At 36.7% G+C, this 26,182-nt stretch overlaps 1 protein-coding gene and 1 pseudogene across 1 annotated transcript in view; both read left to right on the top strand.

Annotated features, from left to right (window-relative positions):
- Window positions 1-2,251, top strand: part of LOC114045321 — a 74,747-nt pseudogene extending 72,496 nt beyond the window's left edge.
- Window positions 1-26,182, top strand: part of WWOX (WW domain containing oxidoreductase) — a 1,192,599-nt gene that overhangs the window by 519,875 nt on the left and 646,542 nt on the right. The window lies entirely within an intron of this gene.

Genomic DNA, 26,182 nt, shown 5'->3' with positions numbered 1-26,182 from the left:
ATGAGACAGAGATGCCTTGATCTGAATATTAAATACAACAACACACTGCTTATGACAAATCATCCATTTACAGCTAAAACAATCCTGTTCTTTCCCCCTTTTCCTTTCTCTTCCTATAAGTATTTGAAGTAGGATAACCTTAATCTGCTTTACATCTGAAGAGAAGTTATATTAAACTGGCAGAGAATATGAAAGACAAATCTTAAAAATATTGGCTTCAAATTTCAATATATTTTAACGAAAAATATAAACTTAGAACTGTTACATTAAATACATGAACTCAAGGAAATAATAGTAATTATGTTAAGATTTTCCAAAGCTTTAGTGCAGGTTGCTAAAAAAAAAAAAAGAAAGCGCACTTGTCTCTACCAAAAAATGTTAAACATGCTATATAATGAAAAATTCCATCATGTATTTAATATTGTGAATGACAATTCCTATACACTCTCAGATCTTTATCCAATAACCTAAAAATCACTTATCCCAATGTAGTTCATGAATGATAATTAAAATATTGTTTCAAGATTGGATAAGACAATTTTTATTACAAAAATGCTTGATCTTGGATATTTGCATTTCTTTTTTAAGAAAAATATATTGTCCAATTGATTCCCCATGTGCAAAAGAACAAGAATAAATTTTTATATTGTGGAATTATTTTCTTTGAAATTTTAAAATTGATAATTTAGTTTATCATTTGAAGTAGAATGATTATTTCTATAATGTAATGATCTTGTTCATTGAACAAATATTTACTGAATGCGCACAGTGTGTGTGTGACAATATTTCCTGGGGGAAGTGTAGCATAGCTGATAGTCTTATGATTAGGAATCCAACGACCTGGATTTTAATCCTGTTTTTGGCATTTCTTGGCTTTATGGCCATGATGAAGTCAGTTAACCATTCTTAGCATCAATTTCTTCATTTGTATAATGGGGATGATGATACTGATATTACTGATCTTGCAGGGCTCTTGTGAGGAAGCACTTTAGAGACTTTAAAGTACAATAAAAATGTGACCAATTATTAGTTTATATACCGTAATTAGTTAGGAAAACCTATATGTTCCGAAGAGAACTTAATGACACCTAAATCACATGCTATTATGTAATTAATTGATGATTATTACCTTCATATAAATATAACCAAAACACAATGTTAAAGGTAGGCTTTAAAATAAGTGAGATGTATATTGCTGCATTTCCTTTTAACTGTACCAAAATGAGAAATTTGTGCATCCTCTGCCTTTCTGGCCCTTGCTGTCCATTTGGGAGAGCACACCTAAGATGAGTGCTGAACAATATAGGTATTATTCAGGCTTGATTCCTAGATAATAGCCATGTGCCAAGCCAAGTACTGCATTCGGAGATTATGGGAAATCATGCACTGAGGTTGGGAAAAGGATTTTCTTCTCTATGTTTGAGAAATGTTGATGCTAAATTTTATTGATAGCTCTTATACTACAATAATAAAAGTTAAAGTGGAATAGTAAATGTTATGATGGAAACTCTTAATTGGGTGTAGTTGGTTTCATTTCTTGACAACTTTCTTTTGTGCCTTAGGTGCACATTTTTCATGTAGAGTGTGTGTTTGTGTGTGTGTGCATGTGCTTTATTGTTATCTGTGTCAAGATCTGATACCGTTAACAGACTGTGAACACTATTAGAGCTGACCCCTGAACATCTAAACTCTGTATTTTCCCCAATGTGAAGTATAATAAACGCTTAATAAATGTTTGTTCAGTAAATAAATTAATCTTATCAATCACCTTGATATGAAAAAATGTTTAGGACATTCAGCCAAGAGCCTGCGGTCGGGACCCAGTGAGGATGGTCTGACCAGCCATGAGATCCTCCACTCGCCCCCGCCACGGCCCAGCCGGTCCGCAACGCCATCGAGAAAGCTCCGGCCCTGCTAAATGCTGCTGCAACTTATTCAAAGCCTCGATTGGTCACATTTTGGCAATATGCCAAGGTTGAACTGGTTCCTCCAAGCCCTGCTGAGGTCCCCAGAGCCATTGAGAGCCTGAAAAAAATAATCCTATCAGCTTGAACTGGTAGCTTCAAAAATCTCACAGTTAAGGAAGCTCAACTAAATAATTTCGTGGCCACTGAAGTATGCATGTGGTTTTATATTGGCATGATCATAGGCAAGCGTGGCATCACTGGATGTAATGTTTGAAGACCAACTCTTAGCATCTGAGTGTTTGATTTATCCTTTGTGTGTTTGTGGAACATAGATGCCTAGACTTCTAAATAAAACAAGGAAATAATGTGAAAAAAAAAAGAAAAAAATGTTTAAGGTATAACTATCCATACCAGATTTATTTTAATTAAATAGATTCAAATGATTGAGTATTTTTCAGTGTTTAGATAAATCCTGATGCTATTTTATTAATTTAGGTAATTGTATATTGGAGTTAATATATAATGAAATAATGAATAGTACTTGCATCACAAATTTAGAGATTAGAAAGGACCTTAGAAGTCCTGTGGTCTGATTTTAAAAGAGAAAGGAACTGAAACCCATAGAGTTTAAGTAACTTCTTCAGTGTCATACCACTCAGTATCAGACCTAGTATTCAATCACAAGCCACCTAAATCCAAATCTTTTGCTCTATTGAGTTAAATGTTTCGCAACTTGGAATCAGTTAAAGCACAAACTCAGCAGTACTTATCTTTAATTTCATAGATAAGATTAGTATAAGGTGGGTTCTTCTTGAACCGCACTGAAGGAGAATTAGTTACCAAAGAGCCTATAGGACCTTGTGAAAAGATAGTTTAATTATAGTATGTACTGCAGTAGGAGGGAAGCATTTATTAAGTTCCTATCATGTGCTAGGCACTGTGCTAAGTACTTTACAGCTATCATATCAGTTACTCCTCACAACATCCCTGGGAGTTAGGTGCTATTATTGTCTCCATTTTACAGTTGAGAAAAGTGAGGCAGACTATTTAGGTGACTTGCCCAGGGTCACACATCTAAATAAGTGGCTGAGGCCAGATTTGAACTCAAGTCTTTCTCATTCCAGGTCCCCATCTCTATGCACAGTGTCACCCAGCTGCTTCTAGATTCTAGTAATGTGATACTGCATAACTCATGACCTCGGAGAGATAACCAATGGTTCAGTGGACTTTGGGGAATTTTTCTTTAATGTATAAAAACCCTTTGGCTTTCTTTACCCTCCACCAGTGAAAGCCCACATTAGAGAGACTAAATATAAGACAAATATTTTTCAACATATAGTGTATTACAAAGGCTTCACCAGTGTTTTTAAGAGAATGTCTCAAAACCAGCATTAGTCACATTCCTGCAAAGAGGCCTTTTGAGACCTCACAGGAGCAATATTGTCTTCACTTATCTATCTGACCTTATGAAAAATGAACGCTATAGAACATTATCAAAGAAATGTACAAAATCTTTGAGATAGAAGAGGCCTTCATTCAGTCAAAATCCTTCATTGAGGAGATGATACAGGGGAGGGACAGAGTAGAGAAATAATTTGCCTATGATTAGGTAGAATTAATGGTAGGGACAATATAGTATTTGAACTCAGGCGTCTTGAATCTGAGTATACTCTCTTTCCACTACAATTGATCTCAAAACTACACTTGATTTACTAATGCTCTTTTAATGGTGAGTTAATTATTTGTAATTAGCATATTAGTTATGTGGAGACACTGCTATGAAGTGGTTCCAGAAGTGCTTGAAACTAATTGGCTTGTTTCTGTTCCTTCTTTTTTAAGCAAGTCCTTCTTACCTTCCCCTCACCAGTATGGCCATAGTCTCACTCTTGATTTGCCTGATAAATATCTCATGTTGCTTGGTCTCAAATCTGGTTCTTTGAAACTTGCATCCCCATATTCCTTCTTCTTTCCTCTCAGACTAAGCAGAACAGATCCCTCTTCTACAAGATAACCTTTGCAGTATTTGAAGAAAACTATCATGTGCTCCACATGTCTCATCTCCAGATCAAAGATTCCTCATTTCTTTGACTGAAGCCAGGTTTCTAGGCCCTTTATCACCCTGGTCACTATTGTTTGCTTGTACTAAAATGTAATTAATTTCATTTCACCAAGCACTTATTAACAGCCTACTTTGTGTAAGGCTTAGTTCTAGGCACTAATGTTATCTTCCTTATTCTGGACATTTTTGTTTATTTACGTAGCTGAAAATGGCATTAGCATTATGGATATCCATAACATACTTATGTTTCATATGGAATTTGCTACTCACTGAAACTAGAAATTCTTCACATAATCTACTGCCTAGCCATCTGATACTCATGTTTGACATTGTGTTTGAGATGCTATGGACTCTGTTTGCATGCTTACTCACTACCCCATTCTTCAGATACACTGACTCATTATAATATCATTGAAGCATTTTACTTTTTTTAAGTATTTTTGATGGTCAAGTAGAATATCTGAAGGTGTTTGAATGGTACAGTCCTTGTGGGATAGGAGAATGGAAGGAGGTGTCATAATCTCTATCATGAAGTTAGCTAGGGAGCCAGTGACTATCTGGATGAAGTGTAACCGCACTCTAGAGAAGCTAACCCTTGGTGGCAAACGTCATCTTTTCTAGAAATATTATTGAAGTTTAGTTCACATAGTCTAAGCCTAATGGTAAATGACTTTACCATTCTTTGGGAGATTTATCCATTATCAGGACTGGCTACAGTGATAAACATTTTCCTTGATTGAGATCATTGTTATAAGGAAAGTTTCTAGATCAGTGCTATTTATGGTGAAGTAATTGTTGACCTAGAACTTCCTTACCTGACTGGTCCAGTAATGACTTTGAGAAAAATCGCTAGTGAGCTTCTGTTCCCCTGCTTGAATTCTTTAGCCATCAGAGTTTAAACCAGGGTGGGGAGGAGAGGGAAAAGGAAAGTGGGAGGGAATCCAACCTTCTTCTAGCACCTGCTTCTCCACCTGCCATTACCTCGTCTCTTGCCCAGTCTGCTTTGTCAGCACGTTTGATGGTTTTCAGGCAAAGACTCCTTGGCCTCCTGAAAGTCAGCAAAATTATTTAGGAAAAAAAATCCAATTTGTGTGTGTTTCCATTCTGTTGAATCCTCTGTGGTAGGTAGGGTGTTTGCTTTTGTTTCTGCATTCTATTTTTCTAAGTGAATTCAGGAATTTCTTGACATTTGGAAACATTTTATAAATTTATGATACAGTCTTGTATCATAACATTAGAGCAAAGAGCAGACGAGCTACTCTAAGGACATTTGAGATCATCCAGTCCAACTTCCTTATTATGCAAATGGAGCAAGTAAAACCAGGCAGGATAAATGACTTTCTCAAGGTCACTTAGCAAAGGGTAGAGGTTGGACTTGAATCCAGGCCTTCTGACCCCATTTCCAATATGCTTTACTATATCATCCTGGTACACATTTTGCAGAGAAGAAAGTGAGGCTCAGAAAACCAAAGGGAAAGAACAAGGATTTTCCCAGTTTCTTGGGACTTTATTCCTAGGATTTTCTGAGCACATCCTTTGCTTTTTCAGTAATACGTGTGTTTATGTCTACCAGACCCTCTTCCTCAAGTCCTCATTTGAACATATAATCTCCCCATCTCATCCAACCTTTCTTGCTCATATTGTGTTAACAGAATATCCGGTTGTGCAATTGAAAGTCCAGGTGAAAGAACATATACTTATTTAAATAATTTGAAAAGCTATCTATTCTTAATGGTGGGTAATCCCTCTGTGTATGGAGACTATATATCCCTCCACTCCTTGACAAGTATACAGTATCTTATGACTTTCAAAACACTTTGTATGCATTGTTTGTTTCCATTATGACATACAGCCTTCAGAATCGACTATGTAGATTTGAGGGGTGGAGTTTGGGGGAGTGGGGTGTATCAAGAGAAGTAAGCAACTAAGAAAAATTATTTTTTGGAGATTGTTTAATATTTAGTATTTGAATTAAGATTCAGTTATTTTCATTGTGGATGGTGGATTCATTTTTATAGAAAGACTGTAGTGGCAAAGATTGGAAGAAAAATAATTTCTGGTTATCTTGACTTCTAAATGGGACTGTGAAAAAAAAGTGATTAAATTGGTATGAAAAACTAGGGTTTGAATCTATTCAAAAGTTGTGTGATACTTCATTTCACTTCTCCTCTGGGCTTCAGGTTCCTCTTATGATACATGAAAGGGCTAGTCTAGAACTTGCTTTTAAAGTTCCCTATCAGCTCTGAATCCTATGATTCTCTCATTTTAAATCAAGTATTCAAAAAATATGCTGTCCATGAAACCTTAGCTATAGCTTCAGTATACATGAACAAGGAACTTTTTTTATGTCCTGTGCAGTTCTTATGCTTAACCTTCTCTTTCAAAGAAACATTTTGACATGCTCTGGAATCCATGCTCACAAATATGGAAGCTTTTTTTTTCTTTTTCCCTTCATAGAATAGTAATAATTAATCCAGATGATATATCTTGCATATGATCTCTGTCTCCAATGACATTTCTCTCTGGGAATCCCTCCCCTTATTCCAAAGCTTTTACATGACCTACAGATTTCTCTTAGACTCCGTGTATTACCATTAGAAGACATCTACACTGGGAAATCACTCTGTTCCTGTTTTTGATTAATATTTGATCAGCCACAAGAGGAAGTGATTTAGCAACACTAATAAGTAACTGAGCAGATAAGATACCCCTACTAACTTTAGTTCAAAAAATACGTACAAATCTATCTGTCTATCTGTCTATCTATCTATCTATCTATCTATCTATCTATCTATCTATCTATCTTAGTATATCTATATATATGTTTGTAGTTAAAAAGTGACCAATATTGATAATGTGAGATGTTTGGAAAAAAATTTAAATTAAGAAAAAGTTATTAAATATAGTGAAAATAGAAGGCTAGTATTAGAAGAAACTAATCAAAGAAATTTTTTTAAAAGAAATAATCAGGAATTTCTCATAGAATGCTAGAACTAGAAAGGAACTTAGAATATTAGAGTTAGCAGGGTCTTAGAACATAGAATGTCAGAGCTCGAAGGAATCTTAGAACATACAACATAAGATATTGGAACTAAAAGTCATCTTTCACATTATCTGATTGAACACTCATTTCATAAATGCGAAAATGGAGAATTAACCAAGCTAAGTAACTTGCTTATAGTCATTCAACTAATTAACAGTATCTGTGTCTAGAAACAAGGTCCCTTTTCTCCAAACCCAGTACTATTAATATAATACCATGCTGCCTCCTCCCAAATATTTTTACTAATACTGACACCATTAAAAGCATTATATTATTAACATTACTATTCACACCTATAATTACCTACCTATAAATGAAATGTCTAAATTTTTCTTTTCTCACAGTGTCTAGTGCACAGTGAAAGCCTTAAAACTATGAAATATACTTTAATGTTCAGTAAATATTGAAAATGTTGTTGGCTATGCTTTGTCTAAAATCTAAATGCTTTTATGAGAGGGGAAGTAGTATAGCCATTCATAACAATATTGTCTGGTAATTCATGTCATAAGTGTTTTTGGAGATAAAGGTCATAGGTTTACTAGCAGCTCTCCTTGGACTTTGGAATCTTATATCATTTGATAAGTTATATTCAAATGATGTCTGTTACTTCATACTTAATTGTCTGTTAAAATTATAATAATAGTAATAATTTATATATACATAGATGTTTGCAATATAATTTCATTAGCATTTTCTCTGCAAGTATTCTTATTCTCATTATCCAGGTAAGAAACAGAGGCTATGAGGGAGTGAAGCAAGTTATCCAAGGTCACTTGACTATTAAGTTCAAGGGTAATAACTTGAACCCAGATTTCCTGACTCCAAGTTCAGGACTCTTTCCTTGACATTTTCTCTAGGCCTTAGAGTCTAGAGGGCAATGCTAAGATCAGTCAAGGAGTTAAATTCAAGTTGATGAATACAGAGGGAGAGGAAGAAGCTGCATGTGTAGGCAGAGAAAGTCTCAGAAACTCATCTACTCATGAACTATTTTAATTATTTACCCTACATGATCAAGTGACTGCTTTATTTCTAGTTCCTGTATTTGAGAGTCTAAGATCAATGCCTTTTTAGAAGCCAAAGACTTAAGATTGCAATGTAATAAATTCTATTTAGTTACATAGATATAATTTTTCTTGGAAAATGTCAAGGGATTTTAGCCACTGCATAATAGTAAATATGAAGAATAGTATTTCAACACATAATTTGGAATTTTTTCTTCTCTTGGATCCTCTAGCCAAAGTTGATTTTCCCAAAACAAAATTGAAAATCAGTAAATAAATGACACCTTCCAAAGAGTGTTGAAAAGTCTCAGAGACTGGAAGGTATTTTGTTGTTCAGTCATTTCAGTCATGTCCAACTCCAATGAGACCCCATTTGTGGTTTTCTTGATAAAGATACTGGAGTGGTTTGCTATTTCCTTCTCCAGTTCATTTTACAGATGAGGAAACTAAAGCAAACAGGGTTAAGTGACTTGCCCAAGTTCACACAGCTAGTGTCTGAAGTCATATTTGACCTTCTTCTGTACTCTAGGTCTAGCACTCTATCCACTGTGCCACCTCTCTGCCCTGGGAGATATTTCTTAAAGAAAATGACACCACACTTAATCTGAGATAAGAGAGTGTATTGAATGCTGAATTTTATAATCAAAATTATACAACAATTGACAAGGCCAACTTGGAGGATAATTAGTTGCTACTCATTAGAAAAGTTTGGGTGACCAAGATGGTAGAAGAGTACTTCTGTTTAATTAAGTGTTGGATGTTGAAATCCCTTCCAATTCTGAGATTCTGTGATTGTATGATTGAATATTTATTCATATTTGCAGAACAAAGAAGTTCTGTTAAAACCTCTAATTCCTCCTACATTTAATATTCATGACTTGGGTGAGAATGGGGTTAGCCATATTGTTTTTTGTTGCTTGTCAGGCTGTAAAGTTTTCCAATTAGCACCTTACTTCATCACTTTGCTAATGAGCTAATTCAAAAGTGTCTGACATAGTCCTTGTCTTCAGTGAGATTGCCTTCTATATTCTGATAGATATACAGATAAATGTAAAAGAAGGTAGGGTGTAATGATGATATAGGTCCAAGATTCAGACAAAGTACAGAAGGAAAATTGGAGTGGGGGAGAATACTTTTTTCAAGGAATATCAAGGAAAGGAGGAGATAGCATCCAAACTGAACCTTGAAAGAAAAGAAGGATTCATTCCAGAAATAATAAACCACAAAACAAATGCATAGTCAAATGGTAGTATGTTGAGTTTAGGAGGATCTGCTAGTAGTAGACCAGTTTAGCTAGAACACAGAGTTTGTGAAGGGGAGTGATGTAAAAATAAGACTGGAGAGGTAGATTGTAACTAGGGTATGAAGAAAGCATTAAATGCCAAGTTGAGGAGTTTGCATTTTATCTTTGGATGCCTTAGGGTGCATTAAGATTATTGAGCAGAGGAGTGACATCATCAAAACTATGCTTTAACCTCCCCCTCCCTTTTTTGGTAGATAAATGAAGGGTATATTAGAGAGTAGAGAGATGGGAAACTAAAAGATGAGTTAGTAGGCTATTACAGTAGTTCAGGTCTGATGCAACATTGGCCTATCCTAAGGTACCAAAGTAAGTGGAGAAAAAGGAGTGTATATGAAAAACGGCATGGACTTGATTGCAGGTTGGGGGTAGAATCTGTGGCCTCCAGGCCACATGTGATCCTCTAGTGCAGCCCTTTGACTGAATCCAAATCCTCTTAAGGGATTTGTTCTATGAAGTTTGGATCCATTGAAAGCACTTGAGGACCTAGAGAGTCACATGTGGCCTCCAGTCCACAGGTTCCCCACCTCTTTAGAGGGTGCTTACAGAGTGTGGGGCTTTGATGAGTAGAAAGATTGTAATGACTGCCACAACAATAGTGAAATTGGGAATAAGTGACAGATAGTTCATGGAAAATGATAAATTTTTTTTAGAATTATTGAATTGAGATCCTGGTGGAACATTTAAATGGGTATATCAAGCAGTTAGATTTTAGTTCAGGAGAGAAATTAGTCCTGGTCCTATAGATTTGAGAGTCATGAAAGTAGAGGTTATAATTGACCCCAAGAATAATCATTCATGGATCAATGAAGACTTAATAAATTTTATCCTGCCTTTCATTTTCATTTTGAATGTATTATTATTTTTTACATGTGCCTTGTATGCAGAAGATTGTTTCATTTTGTTTTCTTATCCATTCTGTCATTCTCCTTTATTTTGTTTTATTTGATTGTATAATCCCTTTACATTTAAAGTTATTATCATTGGACTTATGCTTTCCTCTATTTATACTCTTTTACATTGATCTTACCCTCTTTTCCTTTTATGTTGGCATCCTGCCCCTGTGATTTAATTTGCTTGTAATACTTTGCTGCTTGTCTGTTCCGTAGACTCATTCCCCACTATTGTTTAGCTACCCTATCCTAAGTTTCTTTTTCCAGTTTATCTAAACATCATTTTCTGTCAGTCTGCCCAGAGTATTATAGCTATGTGTATCTGAAGCTGGATTTGAGCTCAGATCTTCCTAACTCCAGGCCCCATGCTCTATCCAGTGTGCCACCTAGCTGCCTTAGACTAGTTTATTTTCTCCTGTGATTTCTTGTGATGGTAGAATAATCTTGAGCTATTCAAATTCTTTTCTTCATATTAGAAGTGCTTTCTCCTAATTCTTGTTAAATGTATTGTTTATTATTGCAACTGTGAAATTTAACCTCTTCATTCCTTGAATATTAAAGTGTGTCTATGTGCACATGTATTCATGTGTATGTTTCCAGGAAACAATCTATAGTTTGTTGTTGATGTTTTTTTTTTCCTTTTATGTTTGTATTTGCCATGCTTAATACAGTGTCTGGCACTGTGAAGTATGTCTGTGTGTATATGTACATATATGTACATGTTTGTGTTTCCTCATAGAAATCTATAGGTTTTATCAATCATTATTTAATTGTTTATATTCTAAAGTTCTAGATTTTTTTGGTATTTTTCCTGCAGTGTGGTGTTCATGTTGTTTTATTTGTCACATTATCCAGAGAGAACTATAATCCTTATATTGTCTCTGTGCATATTGTCATTTAGGTTAATTGCTTTGTCTTTTAAGGGGTGTGTGTAATTCTTTTAACATTGTTGCCTTTGATTTTATTTTGTCAAATTTGCTTTCCCTGTACTATTTTTGAGTTCTAAATCTGTTATTCTTCCTCCCATATCTTCCACTTTTTTGGAGATATCCATTTTATATTCCTTTTTTCTGTTCTAAAATTTGTTTTTGAATTCTGCATTATAAAGTCTGTGTTCTGTCCTAAATTAATTCCTAATTTCTTCTTATGAAAGATTTAAAAAATTTTTCTTATTTAAACCCATTCTAGAATTTATTGTTGTTCTGGGATCTCTGGGGATTACATAGGGTTTCTTTTTCCATCAGGTGATTTTGGTTCATTATCCATTATGATACAGCACAGTGTTTTGAGGTTTACTGTTTTTAATCATTCTTTTTTCTCTCTTTTTTATTATCTTCTTTGTTGGTTTATCTGCTAGCAAGCTAGGTTTTTATTCCAGCTTTCTCCATTGAATTTCAGGTCTTTCAGTCATTCTCTTATATTTTGTCACTGACTTCCTGTCTCCCTTCTCACTCTTTCACTTCTGTCACTATCAGTGAATACATAACATAGTTCCTTGAATTCGATGTATTGCTAGTGGTGTTAGACCCAAACATGTTCCTCTCCTGAGTAAACTCTGGGGTTGAGGACTTGTCCGAAGTGGATTTACCATTACGTTTCCCCAGCCATAGATGCTTTTCCCTAGGCCTGCTGTAGTTCTTTGGGCACATTCTCATTTTCCATTCCCCTCCTGCATTAATACCCTCTCTGTCTCTTTGCGTCTATCTCTCTCTGTCTCTGTCTCTGTCTCTCTGTCTCTGTCCCTCTCTCTCTCTTTGTCTGACTAGGCAGAATTAGTATTGTCTTCCTCATACAAAGGGGAGGGCAGCACAAACTGAGTTCCTGTCATGGAAGGAGTGGGCAGATGTATCTACAACCATTGTCAAAGCCTTAGAGTTGTATGAACTCATTGTGACATGCTTCACCTTTGGAGCAGGTTGAAGGGTTGGATTGCTGAACAGAGGAAGCTCTAAATATTTAAATGTGCCAATTTTGTTTCATGAGATATTTACCTAGTACATTTCTATCCTCTTCTCTTGTGGATTCAGCTTCAGCTACTTTGGATCTGGTGCATGATTTCTTTCTTTCTTTCTTTTTTTTAAAGGTTTCGGGGTTGCTGAGGATCACGGAAATAAGTACTCTACTACCATGCTCAATACAATTTATTAAATAAATTTTTCTTTCAAATTGTTCTCAGAACATATAATTTTAAAAGCATCTTGGTTGGTTGTTAGTCACTGGTGACCTCTTTAAAATGGTTTGTTTTTCCCTCATGTACTATATATAGACAGTGAACAAGAAAGAGAGGAGGGAAAGAAAAGATATGATAGCTGAATGATTTCTCTCTAGCACATGATTTTTAGCAGAGTTAACTTGCACAGCTCTCTACGCTGTGGTTAAAGTAATTTTTAAGATTAGAGACTGTGGTTAAGTTAATTACTGGGATTAGCTAGAAAGTAGTATGGTGTAATGGAATTGGATTTTGGAGCCAGAGCTTCAAATTTCAGCCCTAACATTTACTAGCCCTGTGACCATGGATGAGTTACTTAAATTTTGAGTGAGTGACATGGTGAGAGCAATGCATTAGGAAGATTACATTGTCTTTGCTTGAAGGATAGATTGGACAGTTGGGAGGCTGGAAGCAGGAAGATCATTTACGAACTTATTATAGCAATCTGGTGAACAGGGGATGAGGACCAGAGATAGTTGTGGCCATTGGGATGAAGAGAAAAGGATAATGAATGCAAAAGACATTTGGGTAGTAGAAAGGCCAAGATGGGATTAGGAGGCTGATGACTGATGAAAATGGTGAAGTGATTTGGAGAGTTTGCTAGAAAGCCTTGATTTGACTTTCTTCATTCTCATTAAAATCTTCTGTAATGCCCAAACTTCCAAAGCTTTAAGTAGTGAAGAAACACCCCTTTTAGATCTTAGGAAGAGGAATAGAGGGAGCAAGGTCAATGGGAATTAATGAAGTACAAAAGATGTTTCTGATTTGTCATATTTTTCCCAGCAGAAAGACCTAAAGCCAATGGACTAGGTTAGGAATTAGCTCTAACAGTTCATAGGGGAGAAAAACAAATGAATAAGCATTGTCTAACCCAGCATTTCACAAATGAAGAAACTGAGACTTGAAGAGATTGAATGACTTATCTAAGGGCACTTTAGATTTCTGTCTCTGTACCATGCCATATCGAAGAATTTTATGGAATAATGAAAAAGGAATAACAAAATATGAATAAAAAATAAGGGAAGAGGTAATATTAACAAGTATGGTCATCAGCTTCAAGTCTAGTTGAATCAATTAGAATGAGTTCAGATGATCAGTAATCACAACAAACAGGACAAAATTCAGTAGTGTTGTACCCCCACAGCAGCATAGGATCTATCAGTTTATGTCCCAAATATGATGTATTTACAAGTCAATAACTACCTTTATTTTTAGCATTAGGGAAGGGTTAAAGATGACTAGCAACATATTGCAATAGTTTTATGGATCATTATCTATCACTCTAGCTAATGTAAGAACATCCCATCTCAGTCCTGGGGCAGTTTTTTGTTTGTCTATAAACATTCTCACTTAGTAACCTCATAAACTCCCATGGGTTTAATTATTATTTCAATGCGGATGACTTCCAGATCTCTTATCCAGCCTTAGTCTCTCTCCTGAGCTTCCATCTTACATCATAATCTTCCTAGTAGTCATTTTGTCTGGACATCCCACAGGTATCTTGAACTCAGCATGTATGAAACAAAATTAATTTTCTTCCCTCCACCCCAAAACTGCTCCTCTTCCAAAGTTTCCCCTTTCTACTGAGATATCACATCCTTCCATTCACTCAGGCTCAAAACCTCAGCATCATCTTCATCTGTTCTGTGTCCCTCATCCCACATATCTAATCAGTTGCCAAATTTTATTTTTGTACTTCCACATTATCTCTTGCATTCCTCTTCTTCTCATCATTCAGATAACTGCCCACCATTTTCTACTTCTGGCTTCTGTGGGTAAAGAAATGGGAGAAAATTACTTCAGCCAAATAAGTATGGTGAGGCCTCTGACTCCTCCCATTCCTTTCACCCCCAAAGTACATGCATAGATTCTCTGTTTCAAGTGCACTACGTAGGTGATGGTGGGAGGAGGGTATGACTTCTGCTGAGCTAAAATAACTGATGATTTGGGATTCCATACCTGATATAAAGGAGATGGCTTCTGGCCAGTCATTGGCTTCCTGTCTGTACTCCAGGCCAAAAGATGTGTTTTCATTGAGATGGAAGAGGCCCTTCTCTATCTCCAACATAATGCTGGTTGAGGTCACCACACTCCACGTGGAATGGGAACTCAATAACAGGACTATACCAGGGCCCCTGACAACCTAAGCTTCTCTTTTGGGTTTCTTTCCTTTAGCATGAACCTAGTAAGCACTAAAACGTCTCCACTGATGGTAGCTGGCATCTTCACCTTCCTTTTTACCTTAGCAGCAATGGAGAGAGAAGACCTAAGTAGCAGTAGGAGTGGGCTGGTGCCAAAGAAAGACTGGGTGATTAGGGCTGACTGTTGATTGGAAAATGTCAGCCCAGATGTGCGCAAACAACCAGTGACTCTGCAAGTTATACGTGAGTTGCCGTATTCCATTGTTTATTCTATTATCCATACTGTAGTTTTCTTGTATTTTCATGATTTTTTTTCTATTTGGTGTACCTTATTCATGCTGGTATATTGAATACCTCTTTTACTTATTCTTTTTGGGGAAAACCATAGACTAGTGCCAAAAATAAAATTGTCTCTGGAGAAGCCTGCATGAAGGTGATAAACCCAATGGATATGAGCATGGAAAGCCTAGTCACCTTTAGAAAGGTCAGGCTCCCCTGTAATGAACCTACTACAGAGATACATGACTTGGTTATCAAATAGGGAGTAGCACAGCTCCCTATCTCTGCAAGTCCCAGCAGATCAGTTCTCAAGTCTATATGCTAGATAATAAAGAGAATAAAATCATGCACATCAGTTGGAGGGGTTTAGACTAGCAAAGTGGTTCAGAGGTTAAACTTGGGGAGGAGACATTTGTCAGTATTTTGAAGAAACTGAAAAACATTTGAAGGAGAATGGTCTCCAAGCCTAAATACTGTTCCAGACAGTATTTCTGGGTTAGTTGAAAGAAGAAAAGGATCAAAGGGTCAAGACTGATTAGAAAAGAATCTGAAGGGGATAGATTCAAGAAGGATAAAAAGAGGGGCAGCTAGGTGGTACAGTGGATAGAGCACCGGCCCTGGAGTCATGAGTACCTGAGTTCAGATCTGGCCTCAGACTTAACCCCAATTGCCTTTAAAAAAAAGGATAAAAAGAAGATAGTTGGAAATATAAAGCAAAATGAATAAGGAAAGACAAGTGCATCAATTAGTTGGCAAAGCAAATTGACAGAGTTGTCATAGTAGGTGAGGCGAATTGATGAAAGAACAAGTTTGTAGGGGGAATTGAGTGTGGCTGTTCTACAATAAATACTCAGGCAGGTCTTTGCCAAGATGGCCTCAGGTCCCTTCTACCTCTGAAAGTCTGATTCTGTAAGTAGATGATCTCTAAGGTCCTTTCCAGCTATAATTGTTTACAAAATACATTTTGGATGGAAGTTAATAAATTAATTTTTTGGGTAGGTTGCAGAAATAAAAGGCTGATATAGCATTAAGAAATCATGTGATTATAGATTTGGAAGGGGAAGGGACTTCAAAGTTCAACTCCTTCAATTTTCTGATGAAGAAACTCAGGTCTCAAGATGATAAGTGGCATACCTATTATTACATGAGTAGTAAAGTGGCACAGCTATGGTTGGAACCTAGGTCTTATGACTCCGTCTCTAGTCCTCTTTCCACTAGATCATTCCTCAGGCAAAAACTGACTTATAATGGACTACCTTGGGATGGCTTTGAGACCTCTCTAGCAACATTCCAAAGCAGAGGAAGTAAGTGATGGAGAGTGATCTAAGACTGAGAGTTAACCAGTTGTGTCAGTTGTGTTCCCTACAGGTGGAAATAAGTTAGGTATTCAGTAAGAACACATTAAAAATAAGATCCTAGGTAGAGAATCCTAGAATGTCAGATATGAGAAGTTCCTTACTAACCATAAAATCCAACTTGTTCATTTTATAGAAGAGGAAACTGGCCCCAAAAACAATAGGGACTTGTTCCAAATCACAAAGGTAGATTGTGGCAGAAAGAGGTTGTGAACCATGGCCTTTTACTCCTGATTTCAATGTTGTTTCTGTTATGCTGTCATTTCATATAGATAATAGAGTCTTGGAAATGGAAATGATTTATGGATCTGGGCGGAGAAGCAGGTGAGAAGGCAGTGGTCAGATTCAGACTTTTGGTATCTCTAGATATTGATAATGAGGAATAATAGAAGTTCTAGGTTCTGCCACTTTGGCAGTGTGGGAAGTTCTCTTTGCAATGTAGGTAAACCTCTCCACATTTTAGGAGATCATTTCTTATGAGATGCTGGAACTAACAATAAAAATATATACCATCCCCTGGTAGATAGTCTTCTGGTGATGATCCATGTCATTCTGGTCCTTGGTTGACAGAAATATAACCTATCTCTGGGCCTTTCCAATTTTGTAGGATTTGACACAGCTTGTACCATGCCTGGATAGTCTTCAATAACTGAGTCACCTCCACAAATATGAGTGTAGTGGGTGTGTAGGTTATGTGTATCTACATGGGTAGTTTGCAGAGAGGCATAAATAGATATCCCTGAAATCTTAGCCATTCTTCTCCAAAGGAGATGTTGATTTTTGCTTGGAGAGGAGCAAAAGATTAGGGGTACTAGGCTAGCTATTCTTTTCTCCTCAGGGAGAGAGGAGGGTATGTCTCATTTTCTTTTTACTTAAAATGAGTGGGCTGGACAAGATCTCCTCTAACTTTGAATGTGTCAAGTCAATGTTTGACTTTGAAACTTGATTGCTAGTAATGATTGCTGCAGTTGAAATTTTTAAGGTGTGCTTGCATATTTGATGTCAATTAACAATTTTAATTTAAATCTCTATGAATTCATATTTTTAGCATCACCACCTAACATGCTTATTTCCATAATAAAGCGCCAGGTCTGGTCAATAAAATAGCAATGTCGTCTGTGAAAAGGTAGTCTATCTCCAGAGGAAAGATGGGGATTGTTAAATCAAAGGGACATTGACATGATGGAAAGAAAGATGACTTTCATGTCTGGTTTGCTCAGAACTAAGTGATCACAATTCTCTCACAGTCACATACTTGCTTTTTGGTTCAAGAATATTACTTTGGTTTTAAAGTCATAGTTTATCTTTACCTTGCTGCCTCCACAGTAATCTGTAGGGGGGAGAGGGGGAAACAGGTGGCTTAAATCAGAGACTTGTGTGTCGAGGCACATTATAGTGGCAAGAGCACAAAATTTGGAGTCAGAGACCCAGACTCAGATCTCAGCTCTGTTATTTATTAGCTAAGTGACTTTGGGCAAGTCATTTTCTAGTCTCTGGGTCGGTTTCCTCTTTTGTAAAATGAGGAGGTAAAACTAAGTTTGCTTACAACCTCTAAATTCTCTCACGAGTTCTGAAATAAGGAGATTTTGAATCCCTGCTCTGCCACCTAACATCTCTCTGACCTTGGCAAGTCACAGCTTTTCTCTGGGTCTCTGTTTCATCATCATTAAAATGAGAGGGTTGGACTAGATGCCTTCAATGATCCCTCTCAGCTCTGAAATCCCATGATTCTTCCTCTCAAGTTCATACTACCCAGATGGGAAAATCATTATATTTGGGAGAACACGTTTAAGTTGGGCAGTTCTTTGGAAGAAAATTAAGTTGCTGATTGCAGTCCATTCTCTGGGCTTCTGAAGAGGATAGATTGTAATCTTTAATTAATCTATCACTCACCCTGAGAAAACGGGAATGGTTCAAATCACACTGATTTGGGATGGCTGGGATCTGCCGATGGAGGCACAGGCTGCAATTGCTGGGCATTTCTGTCAACACTCTGCACGTTGATATGTTTGTTGAGAATTTTCATTTTCCCTTGGAGCCTCAATGAGAGAGCCATGTGCACTTTCAGAAGTGGTGTGTGCACTCTGGCCTTGACTCTGCTGTAGTAATGAAGATGAAGGGACCATAACGCCAACCTTTCCCTGCCTTTGTCTGTAGCCTGCCCTTCCCTTTAACTGAACACCTTTCAAATGAACACGCTCTGAACTCTTGAACTGCTCATTCTGGTCCCTGAGCTTTACTGCACAATTGGCACTTTATCATTATGGGCCTCCCAAGATTTTGTGTTTCCTATATTTGATATTGAGAGAGAATTTTTCATTGGCCTTCATTAGCCATAACTTTGATTGTTAAGGGACTAGATTAATAATGTTTTTTATTAGTGACATCTAACTTTAAAGCTTTGATTTAAAGGGGTTTATCCTTGCTTTGCCCACAGTCCCACATCTCGGAAGAGATAGACCTGAAATCTAAACTTTTATCAATTTGTAACTCTTTTTTAAGGCCATTTGATTTAGGCTGCAGTTTTACGGGTGTGAAAAAAAAAAAGCCTGAGTTCTAGAAAATGGGAGGTAATTTAGATCCAGATGCAGACTCAGATACTTCACAAAGGAAGTTATCCAAGCCTGCATTTGAATTTTGGAAATTTGGGTTCTGAATTTGAAGTGTAGGACTCTTCACTACTTCTCACCACCTGTGATCCTTTCCATACTAAAATAAGTGAAAAAGGCTAAATACATATTGTGTAATACCAGAAGCTCAGCTGATTTAATTCATTTCTGCTTGGTATAGTGCCTATGCACCTAAACTTCTCTTTCTTCACTGTAAAATCTGGATAATAATGCTTTCATAACTGCTCCCACAAAGTCTTTGTGGGGAACTACAGCAAACATTTATAAAGCACCTACTTTGTGCAAGATTTTGTGCTTCATATCACGAATACAAAGATAAAGATGGTAAATATACTGCCCTCAAAAATTGTATAGTCTAGTCCTTTAAAATCTTATTACAAATCTTAAAGCATTATGCAAATGTGAGCTATTATTCCCATAGCTTATATGTGCTTTAGTGATTATTATCCCAGTTCCAGCTAGTATTGGTAATTTGAGTGCCCAAAGATTTACTATGTTAAATCCTCAGGGTTCTAGGGATGACCCCAAGGGTCTGGGGCAGTTGTCTTAATATTATTTCTCTGAGATATAATGAGTTAATAACTGTAAAGTGCTTATGAATGTTAGCTATTATTATTATTATTATTGTTGTCATATTAAGCCCCCTTCTCATGTTTGTCCTCCTAATATCAATTAAACAGTATCATCTCTTCCATATCATCTAACTAGTGATTAGAGCCCCAAAATTATTTTGACCAATTATTATCACCTCACTATCACTGATAATCAATTAAGGTCAATTAGCTTTCATAAAGGGATATTTACTGTAAAAGCATAGCAAGAACCAAAATTCAGAGTCATCCCACTGAACTGGGGTACACACTATATCTCTGGCACTGGGGAGAGTGGGCTCAAGCTTAAAATGAGTGCTACAGAGCCCTCCTCCCTCCAGGTTCACTTCTGGGGGCAGCATGACCTGTGGAGGAGTCACTCCCTCCATATTTGAGCACAGCGCCTTGGTGGCTGAGTGATTCATTGTCCTCACAATTGACTCCTCCTCAGTCTGGCACTCTAGTCTCTGAACCTCTTGTGACTCCTTTGAACTTTCAAAGATCACAAGTTTGCAACCTAATTTGTTCCCTCTCTTATAATAATTCACCTAAAGGCAGGAAAAGATGTAAGAGAGATGCAGATTCCTCCATTGGAGCCTTCTGTATTTAGACTCACTAATCCAAGTACAAGCACATATTTCCTCTTTCCTATATTATTATAATAGCCTCCTAATTTAATTCCCTGCCTCAAGTCTCTCCATTCTTCACTTCATTTAGCACAAGTTAATATTTCTAAAGCACAAATATGATTATGTCACTCTGCTGCTCAAAAAATAGTGGCTTCCTGTACAAACTTGGAATTTAAAGCCCTTCACAATCAGTCTCTGACCTAACTCTTGAGACTCATTACATGCTGTTCTTTGTCATGTATTCTAAATTCAGCCAATGCAGCCTCTTTACTGCTCAGTTTAAGTTTGGGCCTACTCTCCTCAGTAGTGAGCCAACCCTTCTATGTTAAAGAAAAAAGGAAAGAAAAAGAAAACCTTTTAACAAATAATATTCAAACAAACAAACAAACAAAAAACTCCCACATTGTTGTGGTTTGTCAGATTTTCCATAGCTAAGGATATTAAAGATAGAATTTCCCTGAAATTTAAAGGCATCTGGGAAACAAGATTTTATAATTCAGCTCTCACTGGAAACCAAGAGGAATCTAAAAATCTAAGCTGAGTCTAGTCTTATTATTACAAAATTTTATGCCACTTGTTAGAGAAAGTCCTGGTTTTGAAAGCAGGAGAGACTTGAATTTCCATAGTTCCCCAGTTTCTACCCTTTAGTCCTCTATGTGACTATAGATTACTATTTTTCCTCTCCTCAGTAATATTGGGATGATATCTGTCAGATACATTTCAAAGGAGTTTAAAAATCAAGTGGGATAGTGAGAATCCAATGTAAAATGCTGTCTAAATCCTGATCTAGTATATAAAGCTAAGCTATTATCATTATTATAATTTGTCAAAAAACACCACCATTTATTAAAGTGTCTACTGAGGTACTACTTTGTGGCAGGAAGAGTGTTGGACTTGTAGTCATGAGGTGGGTGACTTTGAGCAGGCCACTTCATTCCTCCTTTTTAAACTCAGTTCTTCACCCAGAAATAGAAACGCTGATGATGCCTGCACAAACAACCTCACAGATTGTGGTGAGGAACACAGACAAGCTGTTGTTGCAAAGTAAATGCTCTAACGGTGGTCCAGCATCCAGGGTGGACGCTGCAGGATGTTATCCTGCTATAGGTCACACATTGACGTCTTGGAAAGTTGATGTTTTTATTATCAATCTACAGGTAAGCCAACAGCCTCCTTCAAGTTTCCTGCAAGTCTGGAGAGTATTCATAGAACTTAAGGGAAAAAACAAACAAAAATAAAACAAATGAAAGAACAACTAAGTACTGCATTTATACAAGATGGCCCCTTTCCAGTACTTCATCCTTTAGTCATACCCCAGTGTTTGTGGCAGAACTACAATAAACTTGCCTAATTTGAGCCTGATATTTTTTATGCATGTAAATAATCAATCAACAGATATTTTAGTGTTTACTGTATGTCAGGCACTGTGATAAATGCTGGGGATACAAGTTAAAAGTGAAAAGAACCCTTGTCCCCAAGGAGCTCACATGCTATTAGGGGAGGTAACATTTACCTGGATAGATAGATAGATAGATTAGATAGATAGATAGATAAATAGATAGATAGATAGATAGATAGATAGATAGATAGATAGATAGATAGATAGATAGATAAAGCCTCTATTAATCACTTACTATGTGCCAGGAACTGTGCTTAAAGTTGGAGATAAAAATACATATAAGCAAAACAGCTCCTGTCCTCAAGGAGCTTACATTCTAATTGGGAAGGACAGTACATGAATGGGAGCTGAAAGGGAGGAAGTTTAGCACATTCTCAGGCATAGTAAGAAATGCCCAGGAAGTATAATTGATATGGAGGCCTCGTTCCCAGAAAAACAAGGTGAAAGCTCAGCTAAAATAACCATGGAACAGAGTTCAAGGTTACATGGGTGAGAGGGGCAGATAAGGAGAATGATGGCAGAAGTGGCAGCATGTTAAGGAGATGGCCAGGAAGTGGCATGGAAGCCTTGTTCAGAGAAAAAAGGGGGGAGGAACTTTAGATACAATGTAGCCTTAGAAGAGAAGGCACTGCATTGGGACAAAGGAGGAGTGGTGATTGGGAATAGCTTCTTTCTAAAGCAGGCAAAATGAGAGGTTCCGAAGTTGTGAGCTATTCAGAAATCACATTTTTCTGTTACTGCTTTTCAAGGCAGAAATAATTCCTTCCAAAATTGGCAAAATTGAATTATATAAAAAACAATTTTCAAAACCTTTCAGATTTTGTTGTATTCACGTTGCTTGGATCAGGCATCAAACTTTTACTTTTTACGAATTTAAATTAAAAATTTTACTTTTTACAGATTTCACAGATGTAGCACTCTCTTTAGGCTCCTTCCCCAGTGGACATCTACTCCTTCAAGATGAAGGGGGTATCCTGAAGGTTGCTACTCCTAAACTTTAGCTAAGGAGCCCCTACCAGTGTTCCCATAAACAGTCATCCTTTAGACACAACTAACTCGTGGCAGTGACATTTACTAAGATAGCATAGTATGAATAGTAGCTATAAAACATTCCCTCCTGCCCCCCATAAATCTGGGGCAGATTCTCCCACAGAGATAGATAGATACATAGATAGATGGATATATAGATATAGATGTGTTTGTGTATACATATATTTATATATAGTACATATTATACATAGTCTCTGGGAAAAGTGGGTCAAATGGGTATTTAGTGGTAGTGAGGCGAACTCATAAGGGACACGTATGGTCAAAGAAAATCACAGCTCTAAAACTGTAGTTCTTCAATGTCCTTTCTTTCCTTGTGGAGTTCTCCTGAAACTCCCCCCTCAGTTGTCAAGACAAGTAGCTCTCTCTTGAATTCATAGCTAGCTCCCTTTACTGATGTCAGAGGTCACATTCCTCACTGTTGCTTCTGGCCTTGGGCGAATGCCTCTTTCTGTCTTTGTCTGTCTCTGCTCCATGGATGAGGTGTGTCCCTCTAAGCAAGTAGCTTTATCTAGAAGGCATGGCATAGGGAGAGATGAAAGGAGAAATAATATCACCCTTTCTCCCAGCCTCCATCCCTCAGGGCCAGGTTCTTCTTCCCCTGCTGGCTGCTGAACTCTTGTTATTGTTCAGTTGTTTCAATCATGTCTGACTCCTCATGAGTCCATTTGGGGTTTTCTTGGCAAAAATACTGGAGTGGTTTGTCATCTCCTTCTCCAGCTCATTTTTTTTTTTTTTAGATAGAAAGGAAGTAAGGCAAACAGGGTTAAGTGACTTGCCCAAGATCACTCAGCTAGTAAGTGTTTGAGGCCAGATTTGAACTCAGGAAGACTCATCTTCCTGACTTTAGGCCTGGAACTCTACCCACTATACCATCTACTGCTTCAAATTCTTAAACAGTTTATTTTAAAGACCACCTGGCTGGGCAGGGGAAGAGGAGAGATTGCTAATCATCTTTTGTCCAATGTCATTCCTTCTTCTGATTCAGAGAGAGATGTTCATATTTTGCAAAGGGATAATTGGCTTTTACCGTTTTGTAAACACAATATATCATCATTTGTGATTTTATCTTAGAATTATACCAACTAAGCTAGAGGAGCGTCCCCTCCCCAACTCCACCTACCCCCACCCAAAGCAAATTACCTCTCCTTAACACAAGAAACATTGGACTTTTTTTGAATCTATAGTCAGAGGACCTGTGTTCAAATTCTTCCTATGTCACTCATACGTGTAACCTTGGACAACTCCCTATACCTTAGTTTCTTCATGAGTGATTTGGACTATAAGACATCTGTGATCCCTTAGAGCTCTAAATCTATGATCTTATTTGAAATGAGTTTGTCATTCATGGAGTATTGTTCTGTCTGCTTGCCACCGAAATTCTTCCAATTTATTTAATTAATTTTAGAGATGAAATTATTTTGTGCAATAACTATAATGTTAATGGGATTCTATGTAATGGTCCAGTTCAGGCTTGTTGGTTGGAAAATATACGCCTTCATTTCACCATTTGCCTTTTGGTTGCAGTCCGTTAACCTGTCACACAGTGTAACCTCATTAACATCACAGCTTAATTGTAAATTAATGTGCCTTTTTTTTTTTTTTGCAAGTCAGATTTGGGACTTGGCTACTATATTATGGCCCAATATAAAATAATATTCTGTGCCACAGAGTTGGTGTTATTATAATGTTATCCAACAAAGCTTAAGATGTAGTAGCTTTGATACTGCTTTAATAATACAAGTTTGAACCACTTTTTAAAAGTTGGAATGAGTAAGGGAAGGGGATCTTTACCTATCAGAGCATGATTATGACACTGAGATTCACAGATATGTACTAGACTTGGAAATGGAAGATGTTGGCAATATTAAAAGAGGGGCTATGTAATCTCTGAAGAACTGAGGAAAGAATTAAAATCTACATGCTAATAGCTTTGCTGCCAGTCACAAATAGATTCATTCTTCACATCTTGGATACATAAAGCTTATTTCAAAATAAATTCTGGGGAACATTCAACCTGATTGGATCTGCTATAGCTCTGTTAATATATTTGTTCGAGTCACTTGCATTCAAAACTTTTAGATAGAATATCACTTTTTTATATTATTCATGGTAATGTAATTCCCCCCTTTAATCTCTTCAGGGTTTCCCATTAAGTCATGATATGCAGTTCAGAGGAATTTGGATCACCCATTAATCACACTAGCTGTACTTCTCTGGGTCTACTTTTTGGCCATCTCAAATTAGTAACTTGGCAGTGGCAAAGATGTGGGCTACTCCAGGAGGTCTGATTGAAAAGTCTCTGCTTAGGAGATTAGGTTGTGAATGTGTAAGCAAGCTAATAGAAATTATTTTGGAAGAGGGGAATAAAGCTTAACAACATTAGAAAAATCACCAAATTGTATTAAAATCCAGTACATTTAAAACTTAATCTTATCCTTTGAATATGCTCAATCTAGGTATAAAAATGTAATAAAATATTTTTTTAATAACCAAAACACTTATTTGTAATTTTACCTGTTAATTAGTGTCATAATTCACAGGTATGGGGACATAGCAACTTTACATAGAATATACTTTTTGGTAAATGCTTTGAAATGGAAAATTAATTAATTTGAGCGGCCCTTAGAAAAAAGAGAATATTAATATGTCTTTAATAAAAGAAATACAGGGATTGATCTCAAGAGCAATGACCAGCCTGTGTGCTACATTGGTACCCTGAAGAAGTCAAAGGGGCCAGTTCAGCCTTCTACAAGTCCTCCAGCTCATTAGCTATCTCCTCTATGGCAGAGATTCTTAAAGTCTTTTGTGTCATGGACCTCTGTGATAATCTGGTGAAGCCTATGGGTCTTTTCTCAGAATAATGTTTTTACAAAAACATATTAATTATTAAGAACACTTGCCTATGAAATTCAGTTGAATTCAAAAATGTTTATTTTGAAAACAAAAATATTTATTAGACTCCTTCTATCTTTGACTGTGCTAGACACTAGAGATACAGAGTTCAGAACTAAACTAGGCAATCTTTACCTTTAATAAAGTTTCCTAATCAAATAATATCTGATGACATCTCTTATGCCATTTCTCCCATCCAGGTCATTCTTTAAAATATTCTACACTCTATTTACACTTCTAAATTTTATTTATTTTGTCCTTTTATTCAACTATCATTTTAATTATTCAGAATTCCAAGTGCTCTAAGAGTCACAGCCATAGAATATCATGAGGAGAGAATTAGTCGAAGGAGATGGACTTTTACAACAGTTGATGTCTCAGGATCATCCAAAATACTGTATAACCCAGTTTGACTTAGTCTAACTCTTTCTTCCTATTCAATACAGAGTCCACTTATTTTTTATTTGTTAGTGCTTCACATATACGTATTATGTGTCTATATACATGTGTGTATGTATGTGTGTGTATGTGCAAATATACCTATGCACATATAAACACATAATAATCAGTCTTATTATTCAATTATGGGCCCAGCTCATTGCATATCTGCAATATCTGTCTAATATCTAATATCTATGAACTGAGTGACTATCTCAGTGACCAGTTCATCCAATATCATGGCTTAAATATTATGGGTTTAAATGATTGTTCTTCAATAGACCACCCTGTATTCTCATCATGAATAGGGTCCATGGGCTTATAGAGAAGCATCCTAGCAATCATCTGGTCCAACAACCCCATTTTA

The sequence above is a fragment of the Vombatus ursinus genome, unplaced genomic scaffold, assembly GCF_900497805.2.
Source record: "Vombatus ursinus unplaced genomic scaffold, bare-nosed wombat genome assembly UNPS02014778.1, whole genome shotgun sequence".
Lineage (NCBI taxonomy): Eukaryota > Metazoa > Chordata > Mammalia > Diprotodontia > Vombatidae > Vombatus > Vombatus ursinus.
The sequence above is the reverse complement of the archived record's forward strand: the minus strand, read 5'-3'. Positions and strand labels throughout refer to the sequence as shown.